Below are 15,048 nucleotides of genomic sequence, written 5' to 3' on the forward strand. Positions count from 1 at the left end.
TTTTTTTTTTTTTTTTTTTTTGAGATCTGAATGACAGAAACGCAGAGGTTAGAAGAAGCCTCTGGGGATCATGCAGTCCAACCCCCTATCAGTGCTATCATTGCAAAATCCCAAGGAAAGGTATTTAAGCACAGAGAGGAGGAGGTTTTCTGAGGGGACTAGCAATAGTTCTGCAGAAAGATATTAAGTGAGAAATTTTGTTCACTGGATTACTGAAACACTGCATACATGTTGGTTTTTAAACATACACAGCCATTATGTATTTCACAAGTTACACTGATGTGCTTGAGCAAAATCAAACAAATAAGCTCAAAAGAGAGTAAACAATTTGTTCAAGTTTCCATTTCCTATCTTACAGCATGTCAAATTCAAAAGAAGAATGAAAGCCTATTTTGTTTCACATACAGAATGAGGAATGTTTGCTTTTACAGTCATACAAAAACAAGAACCATAGCTCTGATTTATTGCCAGTCTTAACAAGGACAGCTGTTTGATAGGGCATTTTTTGCACTAAGATTCACTGTCAATTAACTTTATGTTATTTCACACCATCCCATCTTCGAAAGGAAACTCACTGAACTAATGCATTCAACTGAAACTCTAAGCACATGGAAAATCTTTTGGGCAAGCCATTTTGTTTTGCTAAAATCCATAATCCTTTCCAGAAAAACAAACTGACTATCATTAAGCTGGCTGCTGGCTCCTAGCCTTTTTAGAACACCATTTTTATAATATAGATTTTCTTTATACATATATCGCCTTGGGAAGAATCTTGGTGCATCCACCACTGAAGAGAATAATCATGCTGACTTCCTTTATTGAGTCCTTTATTGAAGTGAAATGTCCTTCCCATGGACCACAGCAAAGCATGGCATGTGAAAAGTAACCTCCTTGTCACACAGACTACTTTAACAACAACATAAAAAGTTATTGGTGATTAATAATCTACCAAGAAAATCATGACAATACTCCAATTTACATAATTGCAGGTTTGGACTAGATGAAGGTGAGGGAAAACAGAGATAGTAATAGGAGAAGGTAAATAGTACCAAGATGTTGCCTTTAAGTCAAAGTTCTAGCTCAATCCACAACACCTTTTATGGAACTCAAAACAATAGAACAGAATAGCAAGACAAGTATCACTGCATACTGTCTCCATCTTCTTTCCATATGTATCTATTTCTCACCTCTGTTAGGGACAGTGACAGATCTAACAAGCAAAGGTATTTAAATTCACATGACCATAAGTCTTTCCTTGCAATTCACACAAGGATATTGCAGGACTTTATTTTTCTCTTAGCTTATTAGAAGTTGCCACTAGTTAGGGAGCACAGAGTAAATCCTATACCTGGCAACTGCAGTCCTTCAAGCTTTTCATGAATGTTGCATTGTCTGACTCTAAGCAGTGCACAGAATGCTAAGGGCTGCATTTGAGCAGGACACAAATAGACCAGAGCAGGAGAAAAGGAAGCTGTGTGCAATGATGCAAAAAATCCTATCGCTGATTTGTATTCTGCCTGAATAAGAGGAAGAAAGTAAGAAAACCTCCAGCTCATTCAAATAAGGAATATAAATAGACAGTTCAGTAAAGAACTATTTTTCTAAGCACTTGGAACATATTCAAACTTCAGTTATATATTTAGTTAACATAGAAGGTAACATTTGCTGATCACAAAATTAGAGCGTACCAAAATTCGAATATAGGCTGATTTAATGCCAATGTTACAAAGCTTGTGTTATATACACAAATAGAAATTAAAGTCACAGTACAGTAGGCAACAGCAACTGTTATCTCCCATGGTGGATGTGATTGTATGGTACATTTCATAATAGTTATCAAAAGATGAAAGAAATTGAGGGCCATTAACAAGGGAGTCTTCTACTGATTTTGAACTGAAAGTCACAGGCACTGAGAAAAAAAACTGTTGTTAGGAAAATTACACAGTGAATAAAAATAAGCAGCACAGTGGTAAAGTATTTAAATATGCACCATAATAAGAAAATGACGAAGGAGAAAATTTGCAATCCAGAGCCTTTTCAAGTTGTATTTTTCACATGCAGCTCCCTTTTCAGGAGAGTGCACAAATACAAAGCTGCCTTAGAGAGGGAAGCAATTCTGAGGTGAAGCTTTGCTGCACTTTCAAGGAGTGGATGAAAAACAAAAACACGGCGCACACATTTGAGCTGCGCTACGTAAAATAAAATATATATTTATACCACTGACTGAGCACATTAGATCTGATCTGGAAGAAACCTGACATGCATCAAAATCTGCTCAGTAGATTGCATGATCTGTACTAGCACTGCATTATCCAGTTTATTTTTACTCAAAGCAATCCAGTTTTGTCTACTATAAAATTGCTCCATGACATGAGACACGGCATAGCAGGAGGGATAACTAGGAAATTTGCTTCAAAACAACACTCAGGCTCCAAACATGAACACAGTTCACAGTGCTGAAAATTGAGATCGCCAAGATTTCCTGTCAGATGAATGTGATTTTCAGATGATAGACTACCATATGCTTACTCATTCTCTAGTTCATTAAGTTTCTGCTCATTTTGTAAATTCAACGCTCCTTGAAAGTGCAAACTGTGGGCTATATATCGGCTGCACTGAAAAGGTCTACAATCACCAGGCTACCCTAGGGCAAGGCAAGATCTCCTTTTGGTACTAGATATTATCCAACAACACCAAACCAAACCAACCCACCACGAAAGCTAAAGGTGACTCTTGTTGCATTTAAGCATAATTTAGTATCTCTAACTCTAAACAAGCTTCATTTGAATCAAATTTTCTAACTAGCTTCATTGACATGCTGGCAACAACCCAAGAATCTACCACTTTCTACTTTTCACCTACACCCAAAAGAAAGCAGAAGAAAATGAAAGTCATACACACAAACTCCATCCAAATGGCTTATAGGTTGTTGATTGCAGCAGCTTGACAAGGCCGAAGCTGCTGTAGCTCAGCATTCTCAGGTCGAGGCAGTACCGAGGCTAAACACATAATTCCCACATGGTGCAAACAGCAACAACAGCCCCATCGTGCTCTCCCCTACAGCTGAGGGGACAAAAAGTGTATTTCTGCAGTATAACATGCCTCTTGCAGAGACAGGCACATGCAAATGAATCTTAAAAGAAATCCTGAGACCTTATGGTGCCTCTGCAGTTGGCTTCTACCTACTGGTTGCTTTAGCAGCCAGCTAGCAGACCTTCAGGTCCCTGTCTCTCTTATGGATGCTTCAATACCTGTCTTCCAAGCATCTTATCTATCCAAAGCTTAATAATAGCCCTTCTTCGGATTTGTTAACTTAATATTGCAGGCTGATTTGCATAACAGTATACACAGTATGCATGCACTCCAGTCACTGACACCCCAAATCGTACAGGTCCCATGGACAAAAGTCCAACACTGGCACTTACAAAAGAGCACAAAGAGGGCCCCCTCACCTAGGGAAATAGTTTGAATTTAAGTTTAATAAGATGACAGATGGACTGTACTGTTGAAACATAGGGCAGGCATAGCCAGAAATGCATGCTAACTAGCAATCCTTTTTACATGTGACCAGACCCTTTATCCCCTTACCCTTCTATTTTCCTATGCTTGTCCCATCCCAAACCACCTCAAATCTTCCCTTTCCCTAACTTTCGTCCTTCCCCTAAAAATACCATTATATCTTTACAATCCTGTGTTGCTTTTCCTCCCCATCCAACGAGACTCATGACATACAGTACAGTCTGTAAGGTGATGAGCTTTTGACTCATCTTGAGGGGGTCTGACATCTGGACAATAAGAGCTATCAATTTTTCTGTAACAGACTCAGGAGGTTCCATTTCTGCAATTAGTAAGATTTCCCCACTTGCCTTATAGTTCCTCTGACTCCCTTTGTGTTTGTGAAGATGAGTCTTATCACATAACCTACCATTATCTCCACTAAGGTTAAAGCCAGACAAACTGCACTGTTGTACACTTTGTACCTGAAATACTCAGACGTTATGGTGCTGTAATATGAAAAAAGTACTTATTTTAAAACCCAGAAATCAATTCAGAACCTTACTAGAATGTACATGACATTCCAGACACCCTTCAAAAAAAAAAAAAAAAAAAATTGAAGGCAAATTAATTTGCAATGGGATAAGGACTTGCTCTGTCCCATTACATGATAATGAATGTTATTCCATAGATGGTGTAGTATAATAATTTTAAAAATAGCAAAATTATCAGCTTTGGGAAAGGTTGGAGTATTCTCTCATACTAGCAAAGTATCCAATCACAAGCGAACCTTCTTTGGGTTCAAGAACCTTGCAACCACTGAACAAAGGCTCTGATCAGACAATTGCAACACATGAAAGAAAATGAATACAGTTTCTGACATAAAAGAGGAGTACAAGCACTACAGACAGAAGTCTTTTCAAGTTTCTTTTGACATCATGAAAGAGAAATATGTAACATCAGAGCGAGCTATAGGGAGTTCCTAGCAAACATAGCAGGTATCACAGAAGTTAAAGAAAGTTCTTTTAAGTCTACAAGCAAATGTGGCTAGAATTAAGGATGGGCACAAGTCAGCAAGTACAAGGCAATAAGAAAAAGTAAAAGCTCTAAGAATACTCCTCCCTCTGAAAAAAAAAAACCAAAAAAAACAAAAAAACCCACACAGCTGAAAATGTTTATACAGGCTACCGCAGCTATAAGAATCATGAGACACTAATTTCTCATGAGAACAATCTTCAAGATAAAGCACGTTTCTTCATCTGTATCCCACAGACCAATACATATGCAAAGGACTGGATAAAAAAAATCTCCTTAGAAATCCCTGGAAAAGCAGAGATTCCCACTCTTGCTATAGCCAGACCTCAGCACGACCCACAGACTCAAGTTTCTGCATGTCACACACCTCTCCAAGCACTAAGTACCATAGTTTCCTCACGCCTGCCTCCTTGCGTGTCATTCAAAATTCACCACCTTTGGTGATAAACCTTTTAACTTGCTGACCTGCAAGATCCAGTCCACTCACATAATCCTGTGCAGTCTTCTCCACCTATCCTTTTGAGGCTTTTTTTAAAACCTAAAACCTGTCCAAATAACCATCCAAATAACCACGGCATGCACAGTCTTTCTCCAGTCCTCCTCTTCCTCCCACTTTTAGGATTTCATTATTACTCCCATCTTCTCCCTCTGTTTAAGAATTACCAGCGTGTTACAAAACACATTTGGTTACAAAGGTCTGACTGAGAATTCAGTGAAAATCCTTCCAAAAACGATTTTCCCACATTAATTCCCCTGAATACCAGCTAAGTGACAATTAACACGTGTATCCAAGAGAATTGCAAACTATCCCATGAAGTTACGTTCTCAAAGACTAACAAAACATAATGGTTAGTCTTTGAGTATATAATGAATATAATACAATAGAAGCCTTTACCTACAACTCTAATTAAAAATTCAGTGTTCCCTAGGTATCATTAGAGACCCAGCATAATTAGTAAGTTAAAGGGAAAATGCAAAACTTCTTCAAAATTTCCTATTTTTTTGAAGAAATGGTTTTCAACTTGGCCAACCTGAAACCACACTGCTGCTCACTCTTGCTTCCATGTGCACAGCAGAACTTGCAGCCAGGTGCTCAAAGGCAGGCAGGATTGTGCAACTCAGTGCCAGCACAAACACCCTTCAACTTCAGCCAGCCATGGTGCTTCATACTACAAGAGCAGATCCTATAGAAACTTCCTCTGTGAAAAGCTAGAAAGACTAAAGTAAAACTTCCTGTGCAGTTTGTAGTACTATGCAGCCTTATTTTGTCTAGGATACTGAATGTATGAAGTGTTATTGCTGTGATGAAGCATCAACATACTTCAGCTATGTTCAGATAATGCAGAGAATCCTTACTCTTATAAGAAGCTTATGTGAAGCTGAAAGAATAAATAGACTAAAATATTCAGCTGGAGGCAATTTTCTACTGTAGCAAAGATTTTGCAAGAAACAACCAGTACCCATTTCTGAAACTTGCAGCTAAAAATCAAATGTCTTGCACATCTCTCAGTTTTACAGTTCAACAGCTAATCTGAAAAACAAGAAGATGTTTTTTCCTGATTCTCTGAGGGCAAAACTCAGGGCTGGTTCTATTAACATAATGAATCCTAAATGCATTTCTGTTTGGTAAGAAATGGTTGATATAAAACTGACACTTCAAATTAAAATAGTCTTATTAAACCATTTTGCAATTTGGAACAATCCCAGTGGAAGGGACAGCCATGGCACCGTGCCTTTCTACTATGGAAACTTGACAGACTTGCTTTTGAGTAAGGGATCTGTACAAAAACCTACCACTACTTGGTATACAGAAATAACACTACTTAAAAACCAAATTCTCCCCTTAATGTCTTATAGAACACAGATGTCTTGGCAAGGTTGTTACTATGTAAGAAGAAAAAAAACCAACAAGCTATTCAACCAACTTTGTGTTACGCCTGAACAGTCACATGCTCATTTGAGACCTCTATTCTGCTCATGCCTCAAGCCAGTATAAAGCTTTCTGTTGTTTATTTGCATGAGCAGCAGTTTTCAAAATGTTTTGATTCTCTGCATCACAAAAAAATCAACTCCTGTAGAATTCATTCATCCCAATCAAAATAAGAGCAAGTCCTGAAAACCAATAACTTACTAATATTGTATGCATTTCCATACAGTGCAAGTTAGGTGGTTTCGTGCTTTTTTTTTTTATTTTAAAAAGGAAACCTTAGACACATAACCAACATACAGCGCTTTGCAAAAACAAACCGAACTGTTACTAACAATCCCTGTACACTCCCAGCCTGAAGCAAACGCAAAGTAGCTCAGCCCATATTTTCACAGGTTCCTTTGCATTAACACCACCACACAGTCAAATGCAACTACCTACTTTAGAGGACTTAACTACATCTGCACCACAGATGACAAAGGAGCATTATAACCAGAAATCACACTTTCTAAATCTCCCAGCAGCTCCCAGTCAACTCAACTGTTATTATTTTCAAAACATACCAAGACAGAACTGAAATGTATATGCCCTAAAGGTATCTTTCACGCTCTCTGAAGATGAAAGATAATTGTCAGCTTGGAGCCAGATCGATCGAAGCTGCTGGTAGAAGGGGATATAAAACCAGAGGGCCACTGATTTGCCTCCCCTGTAAATACTATCATCTGAGGTGTCTTAAACATATCTATTTGGTCTGAACATCAGAGAGGACATTGCTGGTCATGATTTGGGGGGTTTTCTTCTTCAGTAAAAAAATAAAAATTAACACTGGTATCAGCAAACATAAAGGAATAATTGTTTTAAAAGTTTGTACTATAATTCATTCAACAAAAATGACACGAGATCAGGAATATTCTCTATACTGGTTGTGGATGTCCCATCCCTGGAGGCATTCAAGGCCAGGCTGGATGAGGCTCTGTGCAGCCTGGTTTAGCGGTTGGTGACCCTGCCTGTGGCAGAGGGTTGAAACTAGATAATCATTGAGGTCCTTTTCAACCCAGGCCATTTTATCATTCAATAAAATGTTTATTAATATATTTTATTCCTCCCGAATTTTGCACCTTACTGTATAAAGTACCTTCAGAGTATGAGAACTTTTGAATGAATTACTCATTTTTAAGACCATGCCCTTATTAAAGTTGCACTAAAAGAACAGGATACACGTGATCCTGAGAGAAAATAGACAACGACGGTTGAAAGCAAATGATTTTGTTTAGTCAAACCCAAGAGATAGGTCATTCCACAGCTCCCTTCATACTTGATAAGCAGGTATGGGTTACTGCCCACCTTTGTCTTGAGCTCCAGAAAAAAAGCTGGCAGTCTATTACTTCCTAAAGCTACAGATTTCATTGAGGCTGGAATTAATTCAGTACCAGTAACAATATGTATTTATTTCAATTAATCACTGGCATTAATTATGGTCAGCACAGAATACAACGTTCAATCAAAAAAATATCTGCAATGTAGCACGCTTGTAGCAATTCACCAAAAAGAGGCAGGAAAATTTTACTCCACTCTCAGGCAGACATTTGCTAATTAGCTATACAACAGGCTAGTTTGCAGGGTACCCTGACCCATATGTGTATCTCCAAGAAAGAAAGAAAAATCTGGAAGAAGATTAAAAGGTGAGACACCCTCCCCCTTTTCTACCCAGGATTTCAAGGCTATGATATACCATGCCCACAACTATGTATTGACTGGCTGTCCTGTGTGTTCCTCCAGGTGCAGCAGGAGCTAAGATGAAAGGCAGAATCCAGGAGAGGGACACGCTGATGCACTGTGCTAGCACAGGAAAGAGGGAAAAAGCACTAAGTGAAGGCTGCCGCAACATGATTAAATATCACTCTGTATCATTTATTTTACACACATTGTTCAGAAACATCTGTAATATTTTTTTTGTCTTAGTCACGACTAAATGTTTTAAAGTTTGCACTTCACTCTTAATTGAATAAAGCGTTGTTTTCAGGTAAATAAGTAGCAGTAAGTTTCTCATTTCACCATGCAGCAATTACAAAAGAAGAGCACACTCCAGCTTCCTACTGGATCCTTCAGAGTATGCAAAGGGTTAACAGAAACACACAAGTTGCATTTCAGCTGAGATTGCAGGCAGCAAAATGGTACACAGGATGAGGAACTCTGAAGAACTCTAAAGCTGTGTCCACACAAATTCAGGTTCTTCTGCAGCTGTCCAGATTTCCAAAGATTTTGTGACTCAGTGTCACCCATGGTCAGCCTCAGTTTGAGCAATGTGTGCAGGTTTGGGCACCACCTTATACAAGGACATAAAAAAATAATATTCCCAAAGGAGGGCTGTAACTCCTTCAAGCACTACTTTTATTATACTTTTGCAGACCAATTCCTACAAAAAGCCATAATCTTCACAACTCTCAAACTTGTTACTTTTACAGTAACTTTGGAGAACTGACTTAAATGCCATTTAAATACTCTTCTCAGCAAAACTAGTTTCTGGCAAATACTTGCACACAATTTCACATTAGTCTTATAAAAAGCATTACAACACCAAACTGTGGCAGCAATCACTAACTGCTATCCATTATAAAAAAAAAAAAAATGAAAGGCTAACAAGAATCCTTCAAAGACATCTCTCTAACAACACATTTCTGACTGGAGGAACACCACTGTTCTCAGTTACCCCAAGTAGTTCCTTGTGACCTGTTAAGGCCACCCTGGCTCATAACGTGAAAAGAGCTAAGAATTTCCTTGATCAATCATGGAATGGCTTCGGCTGGAAGGGACCTTAAAGATCATCAGGCTCCAGTCCACTGCTGTGGGCAAGGTTATTCATCAATCTTAAAGCAGCAAACCTGTCAGTCACACAAAGTAGACTTGATATGAATGTTTCCTCTGCTTTCGGTCCTAACATGAAACCTGGTAACTTCCTACAGACACAGTCATGTTTCACTCATGTTTCTGCAATACTGTGACCTTCTATGAAAGCTCATTTTTCTATTTCAGCTTCCATTAATCTGCTTAGTAAGCACACTTGGCACCTGGTTGCAGTGACAGCATACCCATAGCACCAGATACAAAAGTTTGAAATCTGAGGATTGCCCCTGGAGAAGGGCAAACACTGAGATGAGTACAGAACAAAAACCAAATAACCATGCAAATTTGTGCAAGCTAAAAATAATGAAGTTTCTATTTGTTGTCAACTTGCTAGGAATAACTTGTCTAAAATTTTCTTCCTAAATTACAATTTAGTTTAAATATGTCATGAAATGTTAAGGTCTGCTAATTTTACCAAAAAAAAAAAAAAAAAAAACAGAACATGAGAGTAAATAACATTCATCTAAAGTTTACTAGCTATCATAAGAAAAAAAAATAACGAGCACAGAGCAAGACATCAAGACTATAATATGGTTACAAAGCCAGCATTTAAAATAAGTGAATAATCCATCCACCTATATGCAACTTAAGTACTACCATGCTGTCAATACAGTCCCTTGAAAGAAACTGAAATAACACTAATACCATAAAAAAAATCCATTTTTAATTTACATAAGCTAGATTATCAAATTTTCTAATACTTTGTAGCCTGTCTGAAAAAGAAAAAGTAAACAAAAAACATTAAAAGTTAAAGAAGAAATTAAAAGACAGTAAGACTGTAGTTCGTAAAGGAAATGACAAAAGCAACCAGATAAAGCAAACACTGCCTGGCACAGAAACAGAACTACTCCCTAATGAACATCAAAGGTTCCCCAAAAGGCAATGCTTTCAGTACCTTCAGGCCAAGCACAAATTCCTAGTTAAATCTATGATACATTTTGCTTTCTCTGTACAGTAAAAACAAGATAAGGAAAACCACATACTGAAGATAACATGGAAGCATAAGGAACTCCAGTTCCCTTTTCATCCCTTCTCCCTTTTTTGTTTCCCAGAAATGCACTACTCCACATTTCCAGCACAATAGCACTTAAGGGGTAGAGTGTGCCTCTTGGCATTTTCCTATATACTTTAAAATTGGCAGTCAAAATATTTGCTTCAGGATACAGATACTCTACTGGAAGAGAACTGCATGCATCCAGTCATCAGGAACAAACACAAGGAGAGGCAGGAAATCTTCAGCAGCAAGGGCAGAGGAGCTGGCCCTTGCAACTGCACTGAGCAGTACTGCCCATTCCCTCTGCAGGCATCACAGCAAGTCAGCAATAGTAGACTGGGGAAGAAAGGCAGTAGACACATGACCACTGCTAGATACAGGAAAACTCTGTCAAACCAGCATAGCAGCTCGCCAATCCTCTGATATCAGAATTTGTGCTGTTACAAAGAAGGAAGAAAGGCACTGGCTAACACGTTAAGTTTGGAGGATATTTGACTTCTTCTAGATCAACAACACAAAAAAATGCACAAAGGGAATACAAGAAACCAAAATTACCCTTTTTATGACTCGGTGAGAGTCGGTTAAGTTATTTTTACAAGCCAAAAAGTCATCTCCATTTCAAGGTTTAACCAAACCATCCTACCCGATCAGCGCTGCTCAGGAGCAGAGCAGGCACCCTCTTCCTGTCACAAGGCCGAGATTCACGAGATTCACAGCAGCAGTACCACCCACACAACCCATGTCTTCTGTGGTGCACGTGTGAAAGGTCCCATTTCCTGCACTGGTGCAGCTGCTGCAGTCCTAGCAGAGCAAGAGTTAAAGACAGGCAGGTGCTGAGATGAGGAGGGGAAGAAACGAGCACAGTATACTAGGTAAAGACACAAAGAAAACACTGGGAACAACAGAAGTTTTGTTGTTGCGGGCTTTTTTTTTTTTTTTTCTTTTCTTTTTTGAATTCAACTCATTTAAGTAGCTAAGAGAAAAAACCAGCTACAGCATGAACTTCATTTCCCATTTTACTGAACTGACTTCATCATCTTGAAGAACTATTGTTTATTTAAGCACCTGACTCTCAGACCATTTTTTCTGTAGCAGGATATTCTAATAACAGAAGCGCTATCTAATTTTCCACAGGGAAAGCACAGGAAGTTTGCTGGCATTCTGATTATCAGCTCAATGGACAGGGACAACATAAGGAAAGCATGTTCCCTCATCCCGTTCTGAAGATGGATGACAGATGCTTTTCACATAAATAATTAAAGGAAATGTAGACGTTGATCTCTACAGTGTACTTGTAAGATAAAATTCTTAAATAAGCATCCCAGCCCTGCACCATAGTCTTGTGGATTAAGATGATCTTTTTTTTTTCCTTGAAGATGTACCAGCATGGCATTAACCCCACTGTTACACTATAATTAGACAAACTTTTTGGAAGTACATGAAAGTTAAGCTTAGTGCTAAATGAAATTCCTACTGAAATAGTACAAGTGTTTAGTTTAGTCAGTTTAGATATTTAATACCAAATTGGTGCTCACGTGTAATTTTCAATATGACAGTGTTTCAGGAAGATATGCCGAAGGAGACTGTTTCCCTTTCTCTCTGATTGACAACAATATGGTAAGTGAATGTATCTAAGAAAATGCATGGTTGTCATTTCAAAAATATACACTTTCAGAAAGATGACAATGACAAAAGAGCCAGCAAAGAAGGCTACTAAAAGAAAGTACTATTCAACAAATACAAATGGTGAGAAAATAAATAGATTATATAAGCATCTGCAAATTAAACAATAAAAATCAAAATCAAACTACAAACAGGAAATTTAAAATAACAATCCTCCAAAATACTAGTGTACTTACCAAACATTAATAGGAAAAGTAATGATGATGCACAGCCTTAATTCTACTGTGCATCATCTCCCACTTCAAATGGGGAGTCTTGGGCCAATAAATTAAATACCAAACCATGAGTTCTGTAAAGGGATTTCTCAAGATTCAAGTCACTTAATATGTCTCATCCACTGGTTGACTGGCAACCTTCTTGAAAAATTATTTGAATTTCCAAAAACCGTAACAACATTATCAGTGAAGGGTCTCGAAAAAAAATAAATAAATTGACAGGAAATGAGAGGAAACCATTCCTCTGGAGCAGTAATTGTTTAAGCAAAAAGGAAGTCAACTAGGAATAAATTATTAATTTTGTCATTCAAGGGAAGTCATCGGGAAGTAGTTCTATCATCGGTGCAGCCCAGTTTATTCACAAATATTCCAGAAAAGGCTGTGAGTAGTGAGGTGACAAAGCTTGCTAACAATATAAACAGTTCCAGTTAAAAAAAAAGAACCTGCAAAACTATCCGTGAGTGGTAGCAGATAACATCACAAACACTAGTTAGCTGCCCATTAAGACAGTAGATAAATATATATATACACACACACAGGCAATGCATGGGGGAAATATGTTTCTGTAAATTTGTATATACAATGCAGGTCTCTGAATCTTTACCCACCACTACCAAGTAGACAAAGAGATATTTCAGTATTGATCTCAGAATATTCAATAACGTCAAGTGCAAGGTGCTGCACTAGGGTCAGAGCAAGTCCCAGCACAAATACAGCCTGGCCCTGCAGAGAAAGACTTGCTGAGCTTCTCACCAGCCAACATCTCCATGAGCCAGCAGTGTTCTCCTGCAGTCCAGGAAGCAAATCATATCCTGGGCTACATCAAAAGAGGAGTGGTCAGCAGAGAAAGGGAACTGTTCCCCTCCTACTCTGCCCTTGTGAGGCCTCATCTGGAGTACTGCATCCAGACCTGGGACTCCACGCACAAGACAGACATGGAGTGATTGAAGCAGGCCCAGAAGAGGGCCACAAAGATGGTCAGAGGCTCAGAAGAAAGCCTGTTCTTCTAGTTCAGCCTGGAGAAGAGAAAGCTGTGGGGAGACCTCATTCCAGCCTTTCAATACCAAATGGGAGCCCACAGGGAACTTAGAAAGGGATTCTATTAGGGAGTACTGTGGTAAGACAAGGGGTAATTCCTTGAAAGAGGGAAAGTTGATGTTAGACATTAGGAAAAAAATTCTTCAATCAGAGGGAGGTAAGGCCCTGACACACGCTACCCAGAGAAGCTGTGGATGCCCCATCCCTGGAGGTGCTCAAGGCCAGGTCGGATGGGACTCTGCACAGTCTGATCTGGCGGGTAGCAACCAGCCCATGGCAGAGGGTTGGAACTGCAGAGTTTGGGTTAGATCTCTTCCAACCCAAACCATTCTATGACTTAAGGAAAAGTTTTCCTGAACTATTCCTTGAATATTAATGAGTAAAGACATCAAATCAGAATACTACAAGTCATTAGGGACGGAACAAGAGCAGCACAAAGGGGATCATTATACCAACAAGCAAGTTCACAGCAGACCTGCTTTTTGTTCTTTTCATCTTAAAAAGGCAAACATAAAAAGAGATTAAAGGAAGGCAGCTACAGTGACCTAAACTACAGTAACATTTCCTAAGAGAGGAGGATTTAAACGTACATATTCTAAGATTCTTTAGTCTCCAGAAGAGATGTAGAACAAAAGAGGCAGAAAGAATCTGGAAAGAATAGAAGAAACAAAGAGGGAACAATCACACACTTTCTCAAACTACAAGAGCTAGAGACTTCAAGTTTTATCATTGAGATTCAGGCTTCATTTAAAAGGCTGCATTTTCCCCCCATCCAGCTAAACTGTGAAATGTAGATTGCCACAGATGCTAACGAATTCTTTCTGAACTCAAGCAAACAGACAGAGAAATCCAAGATACCTCAGTGCTTAATACCTTAGCACCTTCAGCTAAGGATTTTTCTGAAGAGAATTTTTTTTTAGAGTAGTATCAAAGTAAATCTATCTGTTCTTCACACTCCTCCCACTGCATTGCTATTGATCGCTGACTGTCAAGAGGCAGAATGCTGAGACAGGTAAGCTTGGAGTTTGAGTGAACAAGACAGTTGTTTCTAGTAAAAAAAAAAAAAAAAAAAAAAAAGACAACCTAGAAAACTGTTACAAATATCATGTGCAAACAAAGATTGCATTGCTTCAATCATAACAGTTCAAATACGTTTCTCAGCAGACAAGCAGTATTTTATTCTCTGTCAATTCACCTGCCTAGTTATTTAATGCAGGTGATCGTATGCATGCAAGTCAGTGAGTTTTAAGTTCTTTTTGTTGAAGCAGATTTGAAAAACGGAAAACAGTAAAAACTACTATAATTTGGAGGGACTGAACTGACTGCCAGAACAAACAAAGCAGCAAAACAGGCTCTGCAAAGTTATGAATTAGATTTTTTTTTTTTAAACTACCTGCAAATTAAAGTATGTTTATAAATAAAAAACTGTCAAGCAAGTCTTTTGGAGTTCCTGCTGTTAGCACTACAGCATTTCAAATCATCCTTCAATGTAGATTTGGTATCACTCAACATCAGACTTCTCTTCAAAAAAGGAGAAGACAAAAAGTACAAGAGAAGGAAGGAAAGCTGGGTGAAAAATATTCACAATAGTGTAAAACTAAGTCAGCAAAAGAAAGAATATTCCTCCCTGTAAGAATTTGACTTCTATACTTAGTAGCAGATCTATTTATATCTTACGTAAATCTCATACCTGAAATGAAACTATTTACTATTGCCCACAAATTGGTACCATCCAAAAGCTCTAGTCAGATCCTTCC

General features: G+C 38.4%; 1 protein-coding gene across 4 annotated transcripts in view; it reads right to left on the reverse strand.

Annotated features, from left to right (window-relative positions):
• Positions 1–15,048, reverse strand: part of ASAP1 (ArfGAP with SH3 domain, ankyrin repeat and PH domain 1) — a 139,277-nt gene that overhangs the window by 79,580 nt on the left and 44,649 nt on the right. The gene's annotated exons all lie outside the window — the stretch shown is intronic.

Source organism: Lagopus leucura, unplaced genomic scaffold, assembly GCF_019238085.1.
Source record: "Lagopus leucura isolate 7727_CA_CO unplaced genomic scaffold, USGS_WTPT01 Super-Scaffold_100002, whole genome shotgun sequence".
NCBI lineage: Eukaryota > Metazoa > Chordata > Aves > Galliformes > Phasianidae > Lagopus > Lagopus leucura.